The following is a 27,443-nucleotide window of genomic DNA, read 5'->3' as shown; positions in this document are numbered from 1 at the left end:
GGTTTATGAAGCATCTTGAGACTAGAGTTACATTGTTTTTACATAAAATTGTTTTATAATGTAATACTAGCTTTGACTTATAAGAGAAAACCAAGAGAAAGGTTACTTCATTCACACTGATTTAATCACCCTCACTGGTGTCGAGTCAGTTCCAACTCTCAGCGACCCTGTAGGACAGAGGAGAGCTGCCCCCTAGGGCTTCCAAGGCTGTGATCTTTCCCAGTGCGGACTGCCACAACCTTCTCCCACGGAGCATCGTGTGGATTTGAGCTGCTCACCTTTGGGTTAGTAGCCAGCTGCTTCGCTGCCCCACCGGGGCGTCCCTCATTTAATCAAACATTTATCAAATTACATATGTACTCCCAAGTAAGGTAACTCGGATTTTAAATCAGTGGATTCCTTATTTTATAAAAAAAAAAAAGGTATTTGGGGAGATTTGGATGAAATACATAAATGTTTACTTATAATACTTACTGATTTCTTTACACACACACAATTAGAAATAATGTCATATAAAACATTTTAATTTATTATTATTTTAAAAATCTTCTATTTCATGAAACAATTTTATTCAGATTCTTCACATACTTATTTTTCAACCGGTATTTTTTTCCAAGGTATATCAGTTTCATCCAAGTTATTTGAGCTACAGCCTGCTTTGAATCCGTGTATGATACTATCACTTAACATTTTACCATGGAACACAAATAACATGTGCATAACACTGTGGGAATTATTTTTAATGATTATCCCTTAGGTATATGTTTTTGACCTCCATCATGTACCCGAATCATCTTTTGCTTTTCTTAGTGATCTTTGAAAGTCTTATTTAGCTTGTCATCTAATATTTGAAATTGTGAATACAATTTGCCAGGAATAAACACTAAACTTTGTATTATGTTTTTTTTTTTTTTTTGCCTCCATTTTTCCCAATTCTGTCAGAATGGACACTAAGAACATCCAAAACCAATACCAACTGAGGTCATTTCTAGCTAGTATCTTTCCCAAACAGCATTTTGTGGTTTAAAATAAAGTAATTGAGAGTATGCCTTATAATATGAAAACATTTGTGTGAACTTATTTATAAGCTGTCCCCTCTTTTCTGAGACATAATATTGAGTGAATAGTAAAATAGTTTGCTTTATATTCTGGAATATGCTATATTTAGTGACTACCTGCTATTTGTTTAAGTGCTAAAGATAGAAGAATAATCACCGTGTAATCCTTATCCTTGAGGAACATATAGTATGAAGACAGTCAAGTAACTGGGCATCTCCAATACTGTATGGTAAATGCTATTGAAGTAAGTTACTGCAGAGATGTATACTGGCATATGGAAGGAGAAGGTTTCCCATAGGCCATGATGGCTAAGATGGCACTGGAAAGGTGAGTAAGAAGTAGCCAGAGGTAGAGGTGTTAAGTGTATTGTAGGAAGAGAAACCAGCTTGTTACAAAGTATGGAGACTTAAAAAAAAAAAAAAAAAAAAAGAGGACGCAGGTCTGCAGATAGTTCAGTCTGGCTAGAATGAAGTCTGCAGGCGAGAGTGTGTGGACTTGTGAAATATTCAGTTGTAGAGGTAAGCTTGAAGATGGGTGCATTACTACGAATCCCTTTTTAGGTACATTTCTTTAGTAAATACTCTTTTGTAGATCATCCAAAGTCTACCATCTAAGGTGGAAGTGTTTAAGAGATACTTTGTTAAATGTAAATGAAAAATAAAAAGTAGTCACGTCTTTATAAACAGAGGACAGATGATTGGTTTCACTTCCTGTGTGTGCGAGAACACTGATGGATGACCTTTATGGTAGTCCTGAATACGTAGACTCTCTGCCAGTAGCAATTGTGAATTTGATTCATTTTGTGAAGCTTAGAGTTGGTTTGAAATGTACACAGTAATAATCATCTCTACATTTGTTTAATTCGGCCAAGATTATTTATCTTACCTGAAATGACAGATACTTCTGTTGAGATATTATTATAATAATTATGATGACTTATATGTATATAAGTCATATGAACCCAAGGCCCTGACTCTGGCATGGAATTTACACCATATTGAGTAGGTAAGCCTTGGGATCGTCTCAAAATAGGGTATTGCACAGGCTTCTGTGGGAACTTTTCTATTTTGGCCAAATAAAATACTGCTAATTAAAATAGAAAGAATAGGGGTGTGTGTGTGTGTGTGTGTGTGTGTGTGTGTGTGTGTGTGTAGATGTACTCCAGATAAGAAAATTGCTCTTTGACATAAAAAATTTTACTGGCTATTAATAATTACTGCCACTGGGATCAGGCAATTACCACTATTCCAGGTTACTGCGTAGGTAACAAACCTTGTAAATACTCCATTCTACCATACGTAAAGTTTAACTTCACAACAGAGTAAGCTGTTTACCACCAATTAAACCATGAAAAAGCCTTATTTGTGTTGAGTAAATTATGGCAACATTTAGACACACCTAAGTGTTTCCTACAAAATATAATAATTCCAACCATAGATCAGAAGATACTCTAGAACTTAATTACTAGAGAAAATAAGTCATATTGTGTACTTTTGGATACTTTCCCCCCCAAGGAAATTTTGCTTGTATTATATAGTTAGATAAAGCAAATTGTTCACAGAAAGTGTAGGAGGTAGCTTCTTTATGTCATATTTATCCACCACACAAGCCTATAGAAGACCTATATTTGGGGCAGAAATGTCTGGTGTTCCCACAAGTGGAACCTCTTACAGTGCCCCTTTCTTTATGAATAAAAGAAAGTAATTACCACTTCAGAAATTACCTAAATAGTACAATAGAAGAAAAATGAAGAACTGATGAAAGGTGATATAAAGCGAGAAAGTACCTATAGGTTTTGCAAGAACCCTTATTGCAAATCTATGTTTTATTCCTCTCAGTTCTACCTCCAAACCTTCCCAGGTCTCTCATGTTGCAAATCACTTAAAGAGGTTATGGTACTGTGACTGACACACATGCCATTAGAATACGGGACTTTGCCTACGGATTTGTATCTTAAAATGCCACACACATTCATGAAAAAACCCAAAACCAAACCCACTGCCCTCGAGTCAATTCCGACTCATAGTGACCCTGTAGGACAGAGTAGAACTGCCCCATAGAGTTTCCAAGGAACGCCTGGCAGATTCGAACTGCCAACCTCATGGTTAGCAGCCATAGCGCTTACACACTACACCACCAGGGTTTCCGCACACGCATGAGTTTGCTGTAAAAATAAAATGAACTTTTAAAAAGAAAACCTACAGCATGTCTACAGCGTGGTATTCTGTGTTTTGCTGGTTTGTTTGAGCTGTTGCGCCAAAGAAGATGCTTTTCAGATGCCAGCCAAGCGATTTTATACCAAGGAAGTCCACGTTTAAACAGAGCGGACTGTGCATCTGAGTTTTATTACTTGAGAGAGCCATTGAATGTGATTATGGCTGGTGTTTTCTTTCACAATGTTTCATAATCAGAGGTTTGGATGAAGCATGTTTCTCAGTCACAGACGAAGGCCAGGAGGATCGTGTAGGATGTGCTTAGGCTGCTATCCTTCAAAGTTTTTCAATTACTTACTGAGAGCAGTTTTCTTATTTGTAAGAAGGACCTGCCTTTGCTGTCCCACCTGTCCTAACTCAGACTTCTGGCTTGTCATTTCTGACAGTATTTCCCTAATTGTTGCCTGTAGACCTGGCAATTTGACTTTTGGCAGTTTTAGAGGAAAAACAAAACAAAACAAAACGAAAAGCAAGGAAATATTTTTTTTCACATACATTTCACAAGCTTAAAAACATAAGATGAATTGTAGTTTTCTTAATTTTTTGACCTTAAAGATCAAATATATCCTGAAAAGACAGTATCTCAAATACCGATTAGTTCATAGGGTAGAATACATGATTTTCTTGGCTACTGTATTTTTATATCACTTGAAGATTGCTTCCATTTGTTAAGTTTTCCATTGTTAACTATCACTTTTCTGTTATAGTCCCAGATTTACAAAAATTCAGTAGTTAAAAACAGGTTTGTTGAAATAGAAAACTATTGGTGAACTTTTTAAATTATTCAGGATAATATTGTAAATATAAATGGTAAATAGTATCCTGCAGCAATATAGAATGTAAATTTAACACGTGCCCGGAAAAAGTGAACGCACAAGTGTTGAAAAGCACAGTGATGAATACCAACAGCTCTTTTGGCCTCCTAGTTCCTTGCGTGTTGTCTTTTCTCAAACTTTGTCAAAGTCGAAGGAAGGTATTGAGGCTCTTTTGTCATTTTTAATGGTTTCTGGTACAAAATTGATGACTTTTGTAGCCAAAGGTGAAAAGATCAGAACTACAAAGGCTTCATTTAGGCTCGTACTCCTCACGGAAAAAACAGATACAAATAATGCACGTGATCACCTCAAAACTGGTAAACCGAGCACGAAGTTCATGACAAATATGCTCAGGAAGAAAGCAGAAAACACTGTTGATGAAATTATTTTATCAAACCATATTTGGATTTTGCATTATATCAGCATATTAATACATTGTGGAAAAAAACAGATACCATCTAATGTATGTGCTAGCAGGTAATTAATTCAGTTTTAAGTTGGAAGGTCTAAATCAGCTCTTGGCATTTGTGTGGTGAATATCTGAGAGAGAAATGCTTGATAACTTTTTTTCTGCTTATCGCTAAAACCCATACTCTATGATAGAGATCTGTGTTTGCTTGTTTTTAACAATTATTTTCTGAGCTGTGATGTTGCCTGAAAAGGTGTCATTGTTATAGTATGGGGAATCAGCCTTGCCCATAGCAAGAAGAGTTGTTGTTATATGAATAAAAATAGTGTCCCCTGAAAGCCAAGTCATAGATTGAATTGGCAAGTATGAATGAGAGATGAGAGAAATATTTCTTTATAATATTTATAATGCCTATAATGACTTACAGTTCTTAAGTAAGATTAACCTATTAATTTAGGGCCAAATGATTTTTGGTTGAGGATGAAGATAGCAGGCTTTCTTTAGAATACAGCCCCTGGTGGAAATGGCTCCATGATCACTGAGAATTTGTCTCTTGCCTCAACATTTGATGTGTTTCTTTATTCTGGGGGCAAGAAATTGATGCTATCTTATTGAGCCCATTTAAAGACAATTTCCAGGTGCAGAGAATGAAGAAAGGATTTTTCTTCTAACAACTTATAGGACTGAATCTTACCACAGGATGGATTAAGACTCAATTCCCCTACATCTTAACCTTTATAGGTTTGATTGGCTTATAATTGTTGACTTAGCATCTGACACATATTGACGATGGTCTTCAATGAGAAACCACTCCGTAATCTCTGGGCAAATGTTTATTGCAAAGTATATAGAACTATTTGACAGAACCGTCTCCAACTTGCTTCTCATCCCAAAGATTTATAATTGTAAATCATGATGTTTATGATTCAGTAGAAGGGAAAAGTAAAAAAAAAAAAAAATTTCTGCACGTTGAACCTGATCTATAGCCTGAACAACTCATCATTGAGCCGAATGGAGATACACTGATGAACGACTGCAAGGAATAGTGTCCTTCCAACTGGAATCAGTAGTCCACATGTTTGTTGAATTCTCCTCAGGTGGCCTAGTGGATTCTGATAGTATGAGAAACAATCTTACGGTCTTAAAATATGAGGATAAAGAGGGTGTAGAGTAAAAGATTCAGATCATAGTTTAAATTTAGGGGGTAAGAACAAGAAAGAACCTCTATCCTGAAGATTTTTGTCCTTCATTTCTTGAAAGGAAGGGTTAGATCTCATGTTTCTATCCCCTTCCCCTCTATGTAGTTATTACTTCTATTCTAAAGCTCGTCCCTATTAGTGCTTTTCTGGAGAGCCCCAGAATGCCATGAATTTGGCAGGATTCATTACATTTTAGTCACCTGCCATATATTTTTTTCCCCTTAAGGAAGTGTAGGGACAATCAAGACAGTGAGACCGGAATCAGTAGACAAAGTACCCTGTACAGGTATAAATTTAGAAAAAAGTAGTTTCTCCGTATTTTTATGTGTTTAATTTTTTATGTGTTTAATTCAAATGAAAGTAGCTCTATTGTTTTTACTTATCATAAGATGTTAGGTTGAGCTGATTCCGACTCATAGCGACCCTATGCACAACAGAATGAAACATTCCCTGGTCCTGCACTATCCTTATAATCATTGTTATGCTTGAGCCCCTTGTGGCAGCCGCTGCGTCAGTCCACTTTGTTGAGGGTTTTTCTCTTTTCCGCTGACCCTGTACATCATAAGGTGATGTATGCTTATTGTAGAAAGTCCAACCACTGGAGAAAAATTATATAGACCAAAGAAAAATCACCACTGAGCCTTCTGTGGAAACCCTGGTGGTGTAGTGGTTAAGTGCTACAGCTGCTAACCAGAGGACCAGCAGTTCAAATCCACCAGGCGCTCCTTGGAAACTCTATGGGGCACTTCTACTCTGTCCTATAGGGTCGCTATGGGTTGGAATCGACTCCACGGCAACGAGTTTGGTTGTTTTTTTTTTTTTTTTTTTTTGAGCCTTCTGTGGTCCTGCATGTGGCTTGCGGGCACTTCATTGAGCCTAACTTCTATCACAGGAAGCCCAAGTAGGATTTGCTGCTTTCTTTCCTGGTCTCATAGCTCACTGCTTGCTAAGGTTGATGCTGGAAGAATGTCCTTTCTTCCTATTCACAGGCGCACCGTTTCCCTTCTGTAGCAGTGACTGGCTTAACTCCTGCAGAGCTGCAAAAGCTCTCCCATAGCACCACCACCACCAACTGTGTGAGTGGGTGCTACCAGCCAGCCACTGCTCCTGGTGCTTTCATCCTCACAATATCCACAATATGCAGTTATCATGTCTATTTTGGACCTAAGGAATCTGAGACTCGGGTAGGTTAAAAACAGCCTGCTAAGACATTCACAAAAAAGAAAAAAAAAGCTGCCATAGGTAAGCTTTAAACTTGGCACTGCTGATTGCGATGTAATTGGTATGGGGGTGGGGCTTTGGAATTGGTGTATTTTAAATGCTCTCCAAGTGATTCTTAGGATTAGCCAGGATTGAAAATCACTGATCTGGGGAATGAGCAAATAATTTCATTTTTTACAAAATTGTAATGAATACTCATTCAAGTCCAGAAACCAATATCATCTGGTTTAACTGTTTTTTTTTCTCCCCCCTTTTCTGTACTATCATCATTTTGCCTTTCAGATATACCAGGTAATAGGACTGAGCCACATCAAACTTGAACCTCTCATTTGAGGTCTGAAGCTTGGAGAAAAAAATATTGTGGTACCTAGAAATAATATTTGCTCTTATAAATCAAAATCAGCTTTATGGACTAAGGCATTTTTTTTTTTTTTCTCATTAGGGTATAAGAAGGGATGAATCTAGATTGGCTGGAAGCAAGAATACCAAGAGTTAGTCTTAGATAATGTGAAACCTCTCCTGGAATCCTCAAATAAATGGCTTAAGAATGCAAGGAGGTAGGAATGATAGAAGAGGAAAAAAGGGACAAAGAAAGTGCAGAGTAAAACTTTGTGTCTCAAAACTCTACTCCTAGGTTGTTGTGGTGGTTGTTGTTAGGTGCTGTCAATTCCGACTCATAACAACCCTATGTACTACACAACAAAACACTACCTGGTCCTTCGCAGAGCTAACAATCATCCATATGCTTAAGCTCATTGTTGCAGCCACTGTGTCAGTTCACCTTGCTGAGGATCTTCCTCTTTTCTGCTGACCCTGTACTCTGCCGAGCATGATGTCCTTCTCCAGGGACTGATCCCTCCTGGTAACATGTCCAAAGTATGTAAGATGCAGTCTCGCCACCCTTGCTTTTAAGCAACATTCTGGTTGTACTTCTTCCAAGACAGATTTGTTTGTTGTTTTGGCAGTCCATGGCATATTTGATATTCTTCGCCAACATCACAATTCCAAAATGTCAATTCTTCTTCCACCTTCCTTATTCATTGTCCAGCTTTCACATGCGTAAGATGCGATTGAAAATATCATGGCTTAGGTCAGGCACACGTTAATCTTCAAGGTGACATCTTTGCTTTTCAACACTTCCAAGAGGTCTCTCGCAGTAGACTTCTCCAGTGCAATGCGTCTCTTGATTTATTAACTGCTGCTTCCATGGGTGTTGATTGTGGATCCAAGTAAATGAAATCCTTGACAACTTCAATCTTTTTTCCATTTATCATGATGTTGCCTATTGGCCCAGTTGTGAGGATTTTTGTTTTCTTTATGTTGAGGTGTAATCCATACTGAAGGCTGTGGTCTTTGAGCTTCATCAGTAAGTGCTTCAAGTCCTCTTCACCTTCAGCAAGCAAGGTTGTGCCATCTGCGTAACACAGGTTGTTAATAAATCTTCCTCCAGTCTTGATGCCCCTCCTTCTTCATACAGTGCAGCCTCTCAGATTATCTGCTCAGGATACAGATTGAACAGGTATGGTGAAAGGATACAACCCTGATGCATACCTTCCCTGACTTTAAAACTTGCAGTATCCCCTTGTTCTGTTCAAACAACTGCCTCTTGATCTATGTACAAGTTCCTCCTGAGCACCATTAAGTATTCTGGGATTCCCATTCTTCACAATGTTATCCATAATTTGTTATGATCCACACAGTAGAATGCCTTTGCATAGTCAATAAAATACAGGTAAACATCCTTCTGGTGTTCTCTGCTTTCAGCCAGGATCCATCTGACATCAGCAATGATATCCCTGGTTCCACATCCTCTTCTGAATCTAACCTGAATTTCTGGCAGTTACCTGTCGATGTACTGCGGCAGTCGCTTTTGAATGATCTTCAGCAAAATTTTACTTGTGTGTGATATTAATGATATTGTTCGATAATTTCCACATTTGGTTGGATCTCCTTTCTTGGGAACAGGCATAAATATAGATCTCTTTCAGTCAGTTAACCAGGTAGCTGATTTCCAAATCTCCTGAGATAGACAAGTGGGCACTTCCAATGCTTCATCTGTTGGTTGAAACATCTCAGTTGATACTCTGTCAATTCCTGAAGGGTTGTTTTTTCGCCAATGCCTTCAGTGCAGCTTGAACTTCTTCCTTCAGTACCATCGCTTTCTGATCATATGCTGCCTCTTGAAATGGTTGAATGTCAACCAGTTCTTTTTGATGTAATGACTCTGTATTCTTTCCATCTTCTTTTGATGCCTCCTGCATCGTTTAATATTTTCCCCATGGAATCCTTCACTATTGCAACTCAAGGCTTGAATTTTTTTTTTTCAGTTCTTTCTGCTTGAGAAAAGCTGAGTGTGTTCTTCCCTTTTGGTTTTCTATCTCCAGCTCTTTGCAGATGTCATTATAATACTTTGTCTTCTCGAGCCGTCCTTTGAAATTTTCTGTTCAGTTCTTTCCTTTCATCATTTTCTTCCTTTTGGTTTAGCTACTCAATGTTCAAGAGCAAGTTTCAGAGTCTCTTCTGACATCCATTTTGGTCTTTTCTTGCTTTCTTGTCATTTCAATGACCTCTTGCTTTCTTCATGTATGATGTCCTTGGTGTCATTCTACAATTCGTCTGGTCTTTGGTCATTAGTGTTCAGCACATCAAATCTATTCTTGAGATGGTCTCTAAATTCAGGTGGGATATACCCAGGGTCATACCTTGGTACTCATCGACTTGTTCTAATTTTCTTCAGTTTCAACTTGAACTTGCATATGAGCAATTGATGGTCCATTCCACAGTTGGTCACTGGCCTTGATCTGACTGATGATACTGAGCTTTGCCTTCGTTTCTTTCCTCATAGTTAGTCGATCTGATTCCTGTGCATTCCATCTGGTGAGGTCCACATGTATAGTCACCATTTATGTTGGTAAAAAAGGTATTTGCAATGAAGAAGTCCTCGGCCTTGCAAGATTCTATCATGCGATCTCCAGCATTGTTTCTGTCACAAAGGCCATATTTTCCAAATACAGATCCTTCTTCTGTGTTTCCAACTTCTGCATTCCAATCACTAGTTTTTTATCAATGCATCCTGATTCCACGTTGGATCAATTTCAGGCTGCAGAAGCTTGTAAAAATCTTCAATTTCTTCATCTGTGGCCGTAGTGTTTGGTGCATAAATTTGAATAATAGTCATATTAACTAACTGGTCTTCCTTGCAGGCATATGGATAGTATCCTATCACTGACATCGTTGTACTTCAGGATAGATCTTGAAATGTTCTTTTTGACCATGAATGCAGATGATATATTCATTTCTGGTTCCAACTACTTTTTTAAAATTCATTTAAAGATGTTATAAACTTTCACAGAGGATATATTTTGAACGTTAATATTTACTTTTAAATTTAACATATATGAGATGTGACTTATTCTGATATTTTAGAGAATTCATGATTTAAGACTGTTTGAAATATTATCAATAGAAACAGTATTTTCAGGATTCAGGCAAGGAAAAAGAGCATACATTTTTAGAAAGCCCCAAACTGGGCAAACCAGAATTTCTAAAGATAGAAGTTAATGGAAAAATTTACTGAGATATTTTTTCAAAAAATTATTTTTGTCCTTTCGTGTTAAAACAAACAAACAAAAATTCTTAGCTTTAACTTGGAATTGAAACGCGATCAAAGATATTAGTCCTCCTTTACATGCTTTTTTGTTCTTGTCTGAAAAATCATTGGATGACGATAAAACATGGAAAAGATCTTGGTAAAGATCGCATGGACATGTTTCAAATGTGTAGGAAATCCAAAACACAAATTCCTTTTTCTAGGTTTAAGTGAATCTTACCTAACAAGCTTAGCGTTCATTGTGAAATGTAACTTTAGTTTTTAATCCAAAGGGGAAAATATGAAATGTCTGTTGCACATGTGTGGGAACATACACTGAAACTGGCAGTTTGTAACTTAGCAAGTAGGCCATTCGAGGTCAAACAAAAAAAGGATTCGGGGGACAGGGAGAGAGAATATTTGTTTTCCCGTGTACTCAATAAATGTGTGTTTTTTTTTTTTTTTAACTCTATGAAAATATACTGGTTCCTTTATTTCTAGACTCGTTGTTGCACTCAAAAAGATCAACTCTGTTCTTTTTCAAGATGGAAATGGAGATTTCCTCTGCATTTGGTTAGGCTTCAGCTGCTAATTTTCAGATGAAATGATCCATTGGCTAGGCCTTGCATATGGACCTTAACATGGTTTTGCTTTTATAAAAAGTGAACAAAATGTTTCAAAATTGATTTTTCCTTCATTGATGGGGTAGAGTATATGGCCATAGATTTTTAAGTACTTGGGACACTAAGTCGAGCTTAAAAAGAGACTCTGCTGGTGTCAACTACTCTTTTTCAACTTCTCTGTACACCCCAAATTTCCCTATAGCCTACTGGAGACTTCTGCCTTCTTTCTAGCTACATAACAGTTGAATGGCCAGTTTCAGTCTACGGTAGTCTGTCTGGAAACCCTGGTGGCGTAGTGGTTAAGTGGTACCGTTACTAACCAAGAAGTCAGCAGTTTGAATCCGCTGGGCACTCCTTGGAAACGCTATCGGTCAGTTCTACTCTGTCCTATAGGGTCGCTATGAGTCGGAATCGACTCGACGGCAGTGGGTTTTGGGTAGTCTGTTTTGTCAGAGATTATCAACTAGCCAGTAAAGGTAACTTGCGAGGGACTGAGCTCTTGGCTGCCTACAAGGAGTGGAGGAGAAACAGAATCAAGAGTTACCTCTAGTCTGCTAGAATAAATTCTCTGAGAAAAGAAAAAATTCTTTATTCTTATAATCCAGGCAGGGTCATTATAACTACTTCCTTTTAAGAAATAGATGGAGGGAGACTTTCCATGTTACTAAATAAATAATTTCACTGTTGAGTACTCAGAATTTTTTTTTTTTTTGCCTAATTTTAAAGATCTGATGATGTAGGGCAAGGAGTATTAATTTCTCCATGAGGGATTTATAGTCCTTTGGAACTTTTTAGGTCCCAAATTATAATTTTTAGGTCCTCTCTGCATTTCTTGCTAGTCATTTGGTCAACAAAATATCAACCTAAACAAACAAACAAACAAAATGTAAAGAGCTTCTTCAAGGTAAATTCCTGGTGACCCTGAATATGGGTCATAATTTTCTTTGGTATATGAATTCTTCCAAACTAATTGTCAGGAAAGCATGCATTTAATGAATGTGCAAGCCAATGTAAAGTGTTCGTATTCTCTTCCTCTTCATTTTTCACAGAGTGGCATTGGGTGATGTGGTTCTGTCATCTCCTTGTCTTAACTGGGTCCTGTTCTTAACTTTTTTTCACTTGTGGAACATGACAAAAGGAACTAAGAAAGGACTGGACTTATAATTTGAAAAGTAGACGTTTGATTTTGGCATGATTATTTACTAACTCTAAAAAAAAAAACTAGTGTATAAGAAATCCTAGTGGCATAGTGGTTAAGTGCTACAGCTACCAACCAAAGGATCGGCAGTTCGAATCTGCCAGGCGCTCCTTAGAATCTCTACGGGGCAGTTCTACTCTGTCCTATAGGATCGCTATGAGTCGCAATCAACTCAACGGAACTGGGTTTGGTTTTTTTGTTTTTAGTGTATAAACTGTACAAGAAATTCAATTGATTACGAACCTTCCTGGTAAAGTGGTGATGGTAATGTTTTCCTGTGGTCATGACGGGGTTCAAGGCAGAGAGGAGAGATGATGAATCTGAAATACCTTTACTAACCTTAGGTGTGATTCACATATATGTATTATTATTTTTTCAAAATAAGTGGAAACTTCTGAAAGACAAGTTTAAAAGCCCATTGAACCCATGGTTGTATTTTTATCTTTCTTAACTGTCTTTTCTCCAGTATGTACCAAACTGGTCTTTAACTGTTTAAAAACGCTTGTTCCTGTTACATTTCAGGCCAGTCTGTCCAAGTAGCCCCCACTCGTTTAATGGGAACTCTTAATAATGCAACTAAGGTAAAAACAAACAAAAACATAACAAAACAAAACAAAAAAGTTGCCATTGACTCATCTTTGACTCATGGTGATCCCATACATGTCAGAGTATAAATGTGCTCCATAGGTTTTTTTTGTTTTTGTTTTTGTTTTTGTGCTTTAAGTGAAAGCTTACAAATCAGGTCATACAAAAATTTATATACACTTTGCTATATACTCCTAGTTGCTCTCCCTCTAATGAGACAGCACACTCCTCTCCATCCTGTATTCCCTGCGTCCATTCAGCCAGCTACTGTCCCCCTCTGCCTTCTCATCTCCCCTCCAGATAGGAGCTGCCCATAGGGTCTCATGTGTCTACTTGAGGCAAGAAGCTCACCCCTCACCAGTATCATTTTCTGTTTTATAATCCAGTCCAATCCCTGTCTGAAGAGTTGGCTTTGGGAATGGTTCCAGTCTTGGGCTAACAGAAGGTCTGGGGACTATGACCTCTGGACTCCTCCTAGTCTCAGTCAGACCATTAAGTCTGGTCTTCTTACGAGAATTTGAGGTCTGCATCCCACTGCTCTCCTGCTCCTTCAAGGATTCTCTGTTGTGTTCCCTGTGAGGGCGGTAATGGGGAGGGGGGTACCCGGGCACCATCTAGTTCTTCTGGTCTCAGGCTGATGTAGTCTCTGATTTATGTGGCCCTTTCTGTCTCTTGGGCTCATAATTACCTTATGTCTTTGGTGTTCTTCATTTGCCTCTGCTCCAGGTGGGTTGAGACCCATTGATACATCTCACATGGCCACTTGCTAGTGTTTAAGACCTCAGATGCCACTCACCAAAGCGGATGCAGAATGTTTTCTTAAGATTTTATTTTGCCAGTTGACCTAGATGCCCCTGAAAATGTGGTCCCCAGACCTCTGCCACTACTACCCTGGCTTTTGAAGCATTTGGTTGTGTTCAGGACACTGCTTTGCTTTTGGTTTAGTCCAGTTGTGCTGACCTTTTCTGTATTTAGCCTACTTATGCTGACCTCTTCTGTATTGTGTGTTGTCTTTCCCTTTACCTAAAATAGTTCTTGTCTAGCATCTAATTAGTGAATGCCCCTCTCCCTCCCTTCCTCTTGACCCTCATAACCATCAAAGAATGTTTTCTTCTATGTTTAAACTATTTCTTTAGTTCTTATAATAGTGGCCTCATAAAATATTTTCCCTTTTACAGCTGACTAATTTCATTCAGCATAATGCCTTCCAGATTCTTCCGTGTTATGAAATGTTTCATGGATTCATCATCGTTCTTTATCGATGCATAGTATTCCATTGTATGAATATATCATAATTTATTTATCCATTCATCCATTGATGGGCACCTTGGTTGCTTCCATGTTTTCACTATTGTGAACGGTGCTGGAGTGAACATGGGTGTGCATACATCTGTTCGTGTAAAGGCTCTTATTTCTCTAGGATATATTCCAAGGAGTGGGATTGCTGGATCGCATGGTAGTTCTATTTCTAGCTTTGTAGGGAAACACCAAATCGATTTCCAAAGTGGTTGTACCCATTTTACATTCCCACCAGCAGTGTATAAGTGTTCCAGCCTCTTTACAACCTCTCCAACATTTATTATTTTGTGTTTTTTGGATTTAATGCCAGCCTCGTTGGAGTGAGATGGTATCTCTTTGCAGTTTTGATTTGCATTTTTCTAATGGCTAATGATCCTGAGCACTTCCTCATGTATCTGTTAGCTGCCTGAATGTCTTCTTTGGTGAAGTGTCTGTTCATATCCTTTGCACATTTTTTAATTGGGTTATTTATCTTTTTGTTGTTGAGTTTTTGCAGTATCATGTAGATATTAGAGATCAGACGCTGATCGGAAATGTCATAGCTAAAACCTTTTTCGCGGTCTGTAGGTAATCTTTTTACTCTTTTAGTAAGTCTTTGGAAGAACATAAGTGTTTGATTTTTAGGAGCTTTTCTTTTTTTTTTTTTTCCAGTTATCTAGTTTCTCTTCTGGTCTTTGTGCATGGTTAGTAATGTTCTTTATACTGTTTATGCTATGTATTAGGGATCCTAGCGTTGTCCTTATTTTCTCTTCCATGATCTTGATCACTTTAGATTTTATATTTAAGTCTTTGATCCATTTTGAGTTAGTTTTTGTGCATGGTGTGAGGTATGGGTCTTGTTTCATTTTTTTGCAGATGGATATCTAGTTATTCCAGCACCATTTGTCTTTTCCCCATTTAACCTGCTTTGGGGCTTTGTCAAGTACCAGCTGCTCTTATGTGGATGGATTTATGTCTGAATTCTCAATTCTGTTCCATTGGTCTATGTGTCTGTTGTTGTACCAGTACAAGGCTGTTTTGACTACTGTGGCAGTATAACTGTTCTAAAATCAGGTAGTGTGAGGCCTTCTACTTTGTTCTTCTTTTTCAGTAATGCTTTACTCATCTAGGGCCTCTTTCCCTTCCGTATGAAGTCGGTGATTTGTTTCTCCATCTCATGAAGAAATGTCATTGGAACTTGGATAGGAATTGCATTGTATCTATAGACATCCTGTATCCTGATACTTTGCTGAACTCTTCTATTAGTTCCAGTAGTTTTCTTGAGGACTTTTTAGGACTTTCTGTGTATAAGATCATGTCATCTGCAAATAGAGATACTTTTACTTCTTCCTTACCAATTTGGATGCCCTCAGTTTCTTTTTCTAGCCTAATTGCTCTGGCTAGGACCTCCAGCACAATGTTGAATAAGAGTGGTGATAAAGGGCATCCTTGTCTGGTTCCCAGTCTCAAGGGGAATGCTTTCAGACTGTCTCCATTTGGGATGATGTTGGCTGTTGGCCTTTGTATAAATGCCCTTTATTATGTTGAGGAATTTCCCTTGTATTCGTATTTTGCAGAGAGTTTTTATCATGAATGTGTGTTGGACTTTGTCAAATGGCTTTTCTGCATCAATGGATAAGATCATGTGATTCTTGTCTTTTGTTTTATTTCTATGATGAATTACATTAATTGTTTTTCTAATGTTGAACCATCCCTGCCTACCTGGTATGAAACCCACTTGGTCATGGTGGATTTTTTTTTTTTTTTGATTTGTTGTTGAATTCTATTGGCTAGAATTTTGTTGAGAATTTTGCATCTAAGTTTATGAGAGATATAGGTCTATAATTTTCTTTTTTTGTGGTGTCTTTACCTGGTTTTGGTATCAGGGATATGCCAGCTTCATAGGATGAGTTTGCATGTATTCTACCCTTTTCTATGTTCTGAAATACCTTTAGTAGTAGTGGTGTTAACTCTTCTCTAAGAGTTTGGTGGAACTCTTCAGTGAAGCTGTCAGGGCCAGGGCTTTTTTTTTGTTGGGAGTTTTTAAATTTCCTTTTCAATCTCTTCTTTTGTTATAGGTTTATTTATTTGTCCTACCTCTGTTTGTATTAGTTTAGGTAGGTAGTGTATTTCTAGAAATTCATTAATTTCTTCAAGGTTTTCAGATTTGTTAGAGCACAATTTTTCATAGTAATTTGTTATGATTCTTTTAATTTCAGTTGGGTCTCTTGTGATATCACCAATCTCATTTCTTATTTGGGTTATTTGCTTCATCTTCTGTTTTTCTTTTGTCATTTTGGCCAGTGGTTTATCGATTTTGTTGATTTTTTTCAAAGAACCAGCCTTTGGCCTTGTTAGCTCTTTATATTTTCTTTTCTCTATTTCATTTAATTGTGATCTAATTTTTATTATTTGCTTTCTTCTGGTGCCTGAGGGTTTCTTTTGTTGCTCTTTATTAGTTTAAGTTGTAGGGATAATTCTTTGATTTTAGCCCCCCCCCTTTTTTTTCTGGATGTTGCATTTATTGCTATAATTTGACCTCTGAGCACTGCTTTTGCGGTGCCCTGAAGGTCCTGATAGGAAGTGTTTTCGTCCTTGTTGGATTCTATGAATTTCTTTATTCCATCCTTAATTTCTTCTGTAACCCAGTCTTTTTTGAGTAGGGTGTTGTTCAGTTTCCAAGTGTTTGGTTTCTTTTCCCTCCTTTTTCTGTTATTGATTTCTACTTTTTTGCATTTACAGTCAGAGAAGATGCTTTGTAATATTTCAATGTTTTGGATTCTGTTAAGGCTTGCTTTATGACCTAGTATGTGGTCTATTCTGGAGAATGTTCCATGTGCATTGGAAAAGTAAGTATACTTGGTTACAGTTGGGTGGAGTGTTCAGTATATGTCTGAGGTCAAATTGGTTGATTGTTGCATTTAGATCTTCCATGTCTTTATTGAGCTTCTTTCTGGATGTTGTGTCTTTCATCAAAAGTGGTGTGTTGAAGTCTTCTACCATTATTGTGGAGCTGTCTACCTCACTTTTCAATGCCGTTAGAGTTCATTTTATGTATCTTGAAGACCTGTCATTGGGTGCGTAAATATTTAATATGGTTGTATCCTCCTGGTACATTGTCCCTTTAATCATATATAGTGTACTTCCTTATTCTTTGTGGTGGATTTAACTTTAAAGTCTATTTTGTCAGAAATTAATATTGCCGTTCCAGCTCTTTTTTGATTGTTGTTTGCTTGATATATTTTATTCCATCCTTTGTGTTTTAGTTTGTTTGTGTCTCTAAGTCTAAGGTGTGTCTCTTGTAGGCAGCTTATAGATGGATCGTGTTTTTTTAATCCATTCTGCCACTCTATGTCTATTTGTTGGTGCATTTAGTCCATTTACATTCAGCATAATTAAGCATAGGCATGAGTTTAGTGCTGTTATTTTGATGTCTTTTTTGTGTGTTGTTGACAGTTTCTTTTTTCCACTTAATTTTTTTGTGGTGAGTAGTGTATGTTTACATATTGTCTTTTCCTGCTATTCGTTGTTGTTGATTTTGTTTTTGCTGAGTCTTTATGTTTTTCTTGTATTTTGATGTGTAAGATTGTTAGTCTCCTTTGTGGTCACCTTAATATTTACCGCTATTTTTCTGATTTAAACCTAACTTTTATTTCTTTATATCACCTTGACTTCCTATCCATATGAAAGATCTATGACTACATTTTTTAGTCCCTCTTTATTGTTTTAACGTTGCCGTCTTTTACATAATGATATCACTGTTTCCTTGTTTGAGCATTTTTTAATCTTGATTTATTTTTGTGATTTCCCTGTCTGGGTTGACATCTGGGTGCTCTGTCCTGTGTTCTAGTCTTGGGATGATACCTGATATTACTGATTTTCTAACCAGGGAGCTCCCTTTAGTATTTCTGGTAGTTTTGGATTGTTTTTTGTGACTTCCCTAAACTTCTGTTTATCTGGAAATGGGCAAATTCATCTTCATATTTGAGAGACAGTTTTGCTGCATATTTGATTCTTGGCTGGCATTTTTTTTCCTTCAGTGCTTTATGTAAGTTACCCCATTGTCTTCTTGCCTATGTGGTTTCTGCTGAGTAGTCTGAGCTGATTCTTATTGAGTCTTCTTTGTAGGTGAGTTTTAAGCACTCTTAAAACTCTCTCTTTATTTTTGGTTTAGGCATGTTTGATTATAATATGTCTTGGTAACTTTCTTTTGAGATCTACCTTACGTGGAGTTTGATGATAGATATCTTCTCATTCACGATATCAGGGATGTTTTCTGCCAACAAATCTTTAACAATTCTCTCTGTATTTTCTGCTCTCCCTCTCTGTTCTGGTACTCCAGTCACTTGTTGGTTATTTCTCTTGATCTAGTCCCACATGATTCTTAGGGTTTCTTCATTTTTTTAAATTATTTTATCTGATTTTTCTTTGACTATATTGTTGACAAGTGTTTTATCTTTAGTTTCACTAATTCTGTCTTCCATTTCCTCAATTCTGCTTCTCCACTTTCTATTGAGTTGTCTAATTTAGTAATATTATTGTTGATCATCTGAATTTTTGATTGTTGTCTTCTTGTGGATTCTTGGAGCCCATGAAATTTTTCATTATGTTCTTGAATAACCTTTTTAATTTCTTCAACTGCTTTATATGTGTGTTCCTTGGCTTGTTCTGCGGTTTGCGTGATCTCCTTCCTGATCTCTTGAAGGGTTCTGTGTATTAATATTTTGTATTCTACATCTAGTAATTCCAGGCAAATATCTTCATCTGGAAGATTCCTTGATTCTTTGTTTTGAGAGCTTGTTGAAGCAATCGTGGCCTGCTTCTTTATGTGAATTGATACTGACTGTTTTCTCTGAGCCATCTGTAAATTATAGTATTAATTCATTTTATGTTTGCTTACTGTATTCTAGCTTCTTGCTTTGTTTTATTTTGATATGCCCAAATAGGCTGCTTGAGTGAGCTAACATGATTATTTGTTCCTTTGCAGCTCTAGCATCTTGTCACCAGATGGCTAGAGTTGTTACCAGGTGTATGAGCCTAGGAGTACTTTCACTTTATTGTATGGATTCAGCTCAGGTGTCTAGGTAGTTGGTCATCAAGTGTGTGGTACAGGCTCAGTCCTACAGTCTTAGAGGGGCAGGGGTGATTGGTGTAGGCACAGATATCTTGTTGCAGCGGGGGGCTGACAACCATCCCCCACATGTCTGTGAGGAAAGTGTATCCCTGTTCCCTAGAGCGCATAGGTGGGTGGGTTCTGCAGTCAGACCACGGACACCCAATGCTTTTTGTTGTAAGGCCTGGGAGACACCACCTATCCTTGGACCCCTGTCATAGGTGGCTAGGTGATATGGGTGGAGCCACCAGTCCTCAGGCCTCTGATTTGGATAGATGAGGACCCTGTTTAATAGGCAAAGTGGTGTCAGACATCCAAAACCCACCTCTCCACTGCACAGCTGAAACAGTTGAAGTCAGACCTCAAGTACATACACTGTTGCAGTAACAAGGGCCTAGTCTCCTGAAATGGGCCCACACAGGTCCATACAGGGGTGAAAGGTGTTCAAAGTCCACAGACAGTTTGTTCTTGGACAGGATCCACTTCTGTCCTGAGCTCCCCAGCTTTGTGGAAGTGGCAGATTATCTTTTCCTCCAATTACTAATTAATTAATGTATTCCCTTTCCAGGGCTGGACAAATGGCTCAGAGCATGCAGCAGGACCTGTCTCAGGCCCAGGGAAATCAACAGTCACTGAAGCCAGCTTGGGGGCTGGGGGTACTGTAAAATAAAAGCAAGTACTTAGGTTTTGCTGAAAGCACTGTTCTTCTCTGGTTCCAGAGGTGCGAGTAGACTATGTGGCTCAGTGTCTCTCCCTGAGAAAACTGTGTCCTGAATACTACTGCCAGCCCTGCCGTGGTCACTACAGGGGCTAGTGTCTAAGGGGCACTGGTTCCTGCTGAGTCAGGTTTGGCAGTTCCTCACTGCTTTTGAACTGTCTCTCCCTCCCCCTGCCATTTAGTCCGATTCCCTAACTTTGCCTTTGATGTTCAGGGCTCCTAGCTCATCATATATATAATTGTTTTACGTGTTTTTTTTGGGTCTTTGTTGTAAGAGGGATCACCGGATGCATCTGACTACTCTGCCATCTTGACCCCTCCATAAGGTTTTCAGTGGCTGATTTTTCAGAAGTAGATCTTTCTTTTGAGGTACTTTTGGGTGGACTTGAAAGGCAGCTGAGCATGTTAACCATTTACACCACCCAGGAACTCCAGGTCAAAAACAAACAACAGTTACCATTGAGTCAATTCTGACCTACAAGCTCAGACCTTCTTGAAAATAGGGGCTCTATATATTATGGCATTTTTTTTTTATGGCATAGTGGTTAAAAGCTACAGCTGCCAACTGAAAGGTTGTCCAGTTGGAATCCACCAGGTGCTTCATGGAAACTCTATGGGACAGTTCTGCTCTGTCCTGTAGGACCACTAGGACTCAGAATGGACTCAACGGCAATATGTAATTCTACCATCTAAGGAGCCCTGGTGACACATTTGTTATGTGCTCGGCTGCTCACTGAAAGGTTGGTGGTTTAAACTCACCCAGTGGCTCCATGGGAGAAAGACCTGATGATCTGCTTCTGTAAAGATTACAGTCTATAGGGCAGTTCTGCTCTGTCACCTGGATTCGTTGAGTTGGGATCCACTGGACAAAACCTAACAACAAAACATGTTGCCATCTGGAGTCCATTAACTTACCCTTGCTGAAACCAGTAGCTAGAGGATTCAGTTCCTTCCTCAGCATGTTTCAGAAGCAAAGCTGTTTAAAAAACATATAAAAACATCTTTGACAGAAGTCAGTTCTCACACTGTTACCCAGAAATTTTCTAAAATTCAAATCTGACCATGTCACACCTTTGCTTGAAAATATCTTCCCTTTGTCCTCGAGGTAAACCCAAACACCTTAGCGTGTCTTCTATTGACCTCAGATATTTAACCAAATCTTCTTTGTCAGATTTCTTTTCATTCTTCTTTTATGCCTTATACTTCAGCCTTTTACAATGTCTCCCCATTTCTTCTAGACACACTGCGTACTTCCAAGTCGCTGAGCACGCATTGCCTTCTCTGCCTAAAGTGCCATTCTTTCTTTCTTACTATCTAGCGAAATCTTGTTAATCTCTCAAAACCTGGCTTAAATATCACTTCCTCTGTGAAGTCTTCCCTGATTCTCCTGGGAAAGTTAAACACCATTCTGTTGTTCTTCCAGAGCGCATACCTCTAAAATAAGACCCAGTGAATTATAAAATGATTATTTTTCTTGTGTGTTGGCTTACCCCAACATTATAAGCAGATGGTCTGTCTCTGATTCTATTTTTGTCTGCCACCTTGCAATCCTTGGCACATGTTAGGATCTGGAAGAATAATGTGTTTTGAATGAATGATTCAGCCATTCATTCAGCATTTTATCAGACCATATCACTTGAAATGAGGAACAACAAATTTTGAAAAACAGAGACTTTGCAAAGACTATTTATTAAATTGGGAAAAAGAACAACTTTTTAATATTTCGCTAATAAAAATCAGACAATAGTTGGCTGATAACTTCAGTTCTAGGCAGTATCAGAAAAATATTTACAGCTCAGCAAGATACAGTATTTCAGTTCTTAGCTTTGAGAAGAATCACAGAAAAATATGGTAAAAATGCTCTTTTTTAATATAATTTTTTGGGGGGGTAATCTCATCCAACTGCCTACTTTTCCTGTAAACAGTCGAAGTCTCCTTATAGTCACTATCTGGTGAAATCCTGTTAATCTCTCAAAACCTGGCTCAAATATCACTTCCTCTGTGAAGTCTTATGGTAAGATGCTTTTTACTTTGAGTTGATATCTACATCTACCGTTTTGAACCCATTATTCTAGTACATCCCTTGAGACCATACAGAGTAAATCTAACTAGAAGTTTGCAGGCATTTGAAACCTTTCCCACCCCAATTATTGGCCCAATCCCATAAGTAGTCAATATGCAACACCTTTAATTCTTTCGACTCTTCCTTGTATGTTATGAGTTCTGGATTGGCTACCTTCATTGTCCTCTTTCTCAGAACATTATAGTGTTTCTGGGTCATTCTGTATCACAATATCGATCATGTCATCTGACCATTGCTGATGAGTGTGGGACTGTCATTTCTGTCATTCTAGATACTGTTATTCTGTTACCACAGTTTAAGATTTAATCTGTTTTTTTTTTTTTTTTTTTTGGGTGGGGGGGTGGTTTATCATGAAGTTGACTCATATTGACCTTGCTGGAGATGCTATCTCTTCCTATCCAAGGATACAGTGACAGGTTGCTGAGATACTATCTAGTAATGATGTCAGAGAAGAAGCAAGTAATCACTAGGAAACGGAGAGAATACAAAGAAAAAAAATTAAACAAGAGTGAAAAAATTGTGTGATTTAGATATAAACAAGATACAGTGGCCAAAAGCCAGTGAAAATGTTGTATTAAAATGTTGCATCTTTGGATCGTGCCACTTTGGTATTGCAGATGTCTTAAGCAAATATTGGTAGATTTTAGAAGTATGATATAATTTAACTTTCAGTATTTTTAGGATTTTATTGGAATTAGCACAACAATGCTGATAATGTGTCAAAAATATCTAATTCCAGTGAAATTTGTGATTTCTGTAAGATTGGATGCATTCTTTATGTTTAGAGACGGAGTTGCTTCAGTGAAATATGCCTTTAGCTTTATAATAAAAATTCAAGGAAAAGTGTTATTTATATAGTAAATTATGTATTGAGATAAGTTCACTGGACCAACTTTAGTCCATTGAACAAGTAATGTATGTTATTTTCATTCCTTACTTTCTTGAATATTTAATAATTTTCTGAATAAGTGTATGTAGTTAAGTATATTGATCAGACTGGTTGAGTTTTGATCTACTTATTTGTAATTTTTTTAATCTTTCCGATGTAGAGTGTAAAGCCTGTATCACCAGCCCAGTTTTCAGCTTGTTTTGTGTTTGCACTTATATACGCAATAATGAGGATCAAGCTTTGTTATTGAAGATTGTTGACTACGTTTGTAAGTATCTTCAAAATGTGGATGAATTTTCCTTTTAAGTCTTTGAACCTGTGACACTTATCATCATAAAGAGGCTTGAGATTGGAAATTTAACTCTGAAAAGCTCCTTGTTTCTTTTTATAAACATAACTTGGTGAGATCCTGATGGCACCGGGGTGTAACTTCATTGTTTGAATAGCTACGTTTTCTTTCGTTAGGATAAAGGGTGACTGAGTTATTTAACCATGATTTTCAATTTATTTGTGCTGCTTAGAAATTCAAATAGAATTCTCTGTATTAAAACCACAAAGAATAAATGCTTCTAGTGGATTTGTTTATTAAAAAAAAATAATAACACTTAAAACAAGACTTAAATGAATAGCTACATCTCAGTATTTTTGATAGTAATATTCACGATCAACCACTGCTCAAGTCCCTTCACCCCAGTCCAGATTAATTTAGCCAATATCTTCACACTTGTACTTAACTCTCCCCACCCCAGTCCAGATTAATTTAGCCAATATCTTCACACTTGTACTTAACTCTCCCCACCCCAGTTCAGATTAATTTAGCCAATATTTTCATTCTTGTCCCTACAGCCCACTAGGCATGTACACAGCTCCAGTTATGTGTTAGAACAGTTTTGGTTTTAGATATTCTTTCAAGAGGATTTTTTTTTTTTTTTTTTTTTTTAACTACCAACTATGTTCCAATTTTGAAAGTCCTACTTACCGAGTTAAAATCCTTGACTTGGGAGTCACCTCGATGTAGGCTTAACATCTGGTCTCCCGCTTACTACATTTAACACTTGGGTCAGTTTTCTTCATCTCATGATCTTTGTTTCTAAGGTCATTAAAAGAAATAATTGTGACATTTTATGAGGAATGGTGAGCATTGTAAATAGTAATTATCGTAACTAAATAAAGTTTGTGTGTGTTACCCGTGCGAATCTGTGCTCGCCTGTCCCTTACAGATGGTCCCGCCTGCAGCTCTCGTGTTGTTGGAGGTTCTTTCACTGAAGAACCCGAGCTTATTTTGGGTTGCTTCGAGTTTTTTTTTTTTTTTTAATAGTATTAATAACAAGTGAGTTTTATAGTTTCCTTTTGGATCCTTTACAAATCCCCATTTCTGCCCCGGCATTTATCTACACTATTTTATGCAATGTGGTCTCACTGTAGTAACTGAATACTATAAAGAGTTCTCTTTGCAGTTAACCTTCACCCTCCCATGCCTTCTGTACTTCTCTTTCCCCATTACTTAGGTTTAAAAACATGGGTTTCTTTAAAGACCTACAAAGTGAGTTCTTCATAATACCCGATGATATCACTCACTCAGCCAATAATGTCCTGTGTGCATACTGTCAAGGCCATTTTATAGAGAGAACTCAAGCTGGACCGTATTACATAAAACAGATGCTATTATTTTGCCTTTTATTTCATGCCAACAATTCTCTAAAACATATCTTTTGAAAGGATTATGGCCACCAAATGGTTCCAAGAAGTCGTGATTCTTACCACTGGTTAATTTAACTCATTTAAATAATTCGAATTTTACATTTCCTTTGAAAGCTCATTGGAAGACAGTTTTGTCATGATAATATGACATTAATTTATCTTTTGATAAGGGTGGTAAAAGCAACCAGTCTAATGTACTCAGGGTTGGATAGCATGCCCTGATTTTTGTTGACTAGTGACCTCCAAAACTTACCACATTTGAGCCCACTTAATATCAAGTCACCTAATGGAAGCACATTTCTTCCCACCAAATCATTTTGTACTAATTCAGTACAATTTTGCCCATTTAATATCAATTGACACTAAATGATTTCCTGTGCCATGTCAATTGAAAATCACTGATTTCCTGCTAATACAGCACTTAGTGCCAATTTCTGTGTGCAGCAAAAGCAGTTTTTCAATTAACTGCACCATGTAATTTTTTGTTTTTAGTTGTTTGCCTGGCATGTCTGATAACGGTTTTGTGAAACAAAGGCAGAAGAAGGAGAAAAGGCTGACTTTTCTACTTGGCACTAAATAATTTAAATCTAACCATTTTATTTTCTGTGTAGGGGAGGTCAGAAAGCTTAAGGAAAATCCTTGGAATATATCAAGTAACGTGGCACTAAGTTGACTTTAGCATTGAATGGCACGGTGTGATTTTCGATGTTGAGTGTACTTAGCTATGTGTAGAAAAATGTTTTGACTAACAAACAAAAATCTCCACTAGTGTTTCATCTCATGTTTTAGCTTAAGAAGACCTACACTGAGTACTTATTAATAAAAATGGTACTTTCTGTTGCGGAGGGAAGCTCACTTACGGTATCTCCGTTGACTCATCCCAGAAGTGTGTAGCAACATTCCCTCCCCTAGTTCATGAAAACTGGGAAAGCCTGTGGATTGGCACAGCCAGCAGAGCACAGCTGCAGCTGTTCTGATTCCATACAAGGTGGGTTTACTCAGAAAGTGTGAGTATTTCTGTAATACTCAGTCCATAGCCACCATTCTGGGGTGGTGATAGAGAAAGGAGGAAATGGAGGTGGACCCTCCATGTGCGCTATGAAGTGAAGCGTGTATATAAACCCAGAAAATAATTCAAAGCTAAAAATACAATAAAAAAATAAGTGTGTATTAAATATTTATTCAAGTACTAAGTTGTTGAGCCAGAAACCTTGTAGAAGACAGCGAACTAGAAGAAGGCATGGCCTCTTTGCTACAAGAGTTGAAAACCTGATCAAGGAGAAAAGACTCCTTACTGAGACATAATTAAATGACAATAAATTTAAGTGATAAATTGTGGGACACAGTCTGTAAGTGAGATATGTCTTTATATTTTTGGAAAGACGAGTACAGAACCGGGAAATTCTTGGGTGACTCAATGAGTGGAACCTGGAAGGAAGCTTTTGGTAGGTCTTGGAACGTGGGATGGAATGAACGCTTATTAGGAGCTCTGTTTTCTTCAGTCTTCTTACACTGTGTGATCCTGGCTTCCCTGTTGACTTTCGCTCCGTTTTAGGACAATCCTGATTAGAAGACCAGCTGTTATTTCAACACTAATTCAAAGCAATGTTTTTTGTAACATATACAGCGTGACAGATAGAGGACGAGGCACTGGAAGTGCGGAGAGAAATAAAACATGGCACTTTCTGTTGAGGAACTTGAATCGTACGAGTGTGATAATACATGCGAGCAAATAATGTTAATATTAATGGTGTGCAGCAGTGTGCTATGGGCAAAAAAAAATCACATATTCCAGCCTGATAATTCAAGGAAAACTTCTGGAAGGAAGGGATCTCCAACAGGATCCTTGAAGATGAATAAGACATGGCTAGACCATGAGGCCCTGCATGGTAAAATGGTAAATGCCGTTGGCTGCGAACCACAGTGTTGGAGGTTCTAGTCTATCCAGATGCACTCCAGAAGAAAGACCTGGCAATCGACTTGCAAAAAATCAGCCACTGAAAACCCTGTGGAGCACAGTTGTACCCTGACACGCTGGGGTTGCCGTGAGTTGGAATGGACCCCACGGCAAGTGGTTAGACAATGAGGGAGGGGAGATCCCTTTGGACAGAGGAACCTGCATCAGTAAAAGTGTGGAGGTCAGAAACAACGTGATATGTGTAGGGATCCATTTTACCCAAACACACATATATTTTACAAAGTTGAGACTGTAATATATATACTGCTTTTAAATCTTTCTTTAGCAGTATATGCTAATCATTTTTTTTAGGTCTTTAATTACTTTTCATGGAACATGGTTTTTAACTGCTACAGGATATTCTATTATACATTATAAATATTTTTTTCTAAATTTGTTCTTTGTCTTGTTTGTTTTTGATACATAGACCTTTGTATTTTTTATGTGATCGAATCTACTATTTTTTTTAAATTATTATGTATTTTTTTCCTTTACAGCATCTGCCTTTGCTTTTATGCTTTAGAAAGACCATCTCCAGCCCAAGATCAGATTTAAAATTCTCCTGTATTTGCTTCCAGTTCTTTTATGGTTTCATGTTTACATATAACTCTTTAAACCATCTGGAATTTTATTTTGATATACAGTGTGAGCTAGGCTCTAAATTTACTCTGTTCTAAATATTTAACCAGTTGTCCCAGCACCATCAATTGAAAAAATCTATGTTTTCCTTGCTGATTTAAAATGCATTCTTTATCATGTGCTAAATACTTAATTTACAAATGGGTTTACTTCC

General features: G+C 37.6%; 1 protein-coding gene across 49 annotated transcripts in view; it reads left to right on the top strand.

Moving 5' to 3' along the window:
- The window catches only part of ZBTB20 (zinc finger and BTB domain containing 20), a 1,035,663-nt gene that overhangs the window by 131,480 nt on the left and 876,740 nt on the right, over window positions 1-27,443 (top strand). For 39 of the 49 annotated variants that reach the window (XM_064282699.1, XM_064282551.1, XM_064282623.1 and 36 more), the window contains one exon: window positions 23,153-23,260. The exons of 7 other annotated variants lie outside the window; for them this stretch is intronic. The gene's annotated coding sequence lies outside the window, so the exon portion shown is untranslated. Of the gene's footprint in view, window positions 1-6,542; window positions 7,474-23,152; window positions 23,261-25,482; window positions 25,682-27,443 lie in introns of those variants that run through there. 3 more of the 49 variants (XM_064283218.1, XM_064283200.1, XM_064282830.1) reach the window with 2 other exon arrangements.

The sequence above is a fragment of the Loxodonta africana genome, chromosome 1 (assembly GCF_030014295.1).
Source record: "Loxodonta africana isolate mLoxAfr1 chromosome 1, mLoxAfr1.hap2, whole genome shotgun sequence".
NCBI classification, from domain to species: Eukaryota; Metazoa; Chordata; class Mammalia; order Proboscidea; family Elephantidae; genus Loxodonta; species Loxodonta africana.
The sequence above is the reverse complement of the archived record's forward strand: the minus strand, read 5'-3'. Positions and strand labels throughout refer to the sequence as shown.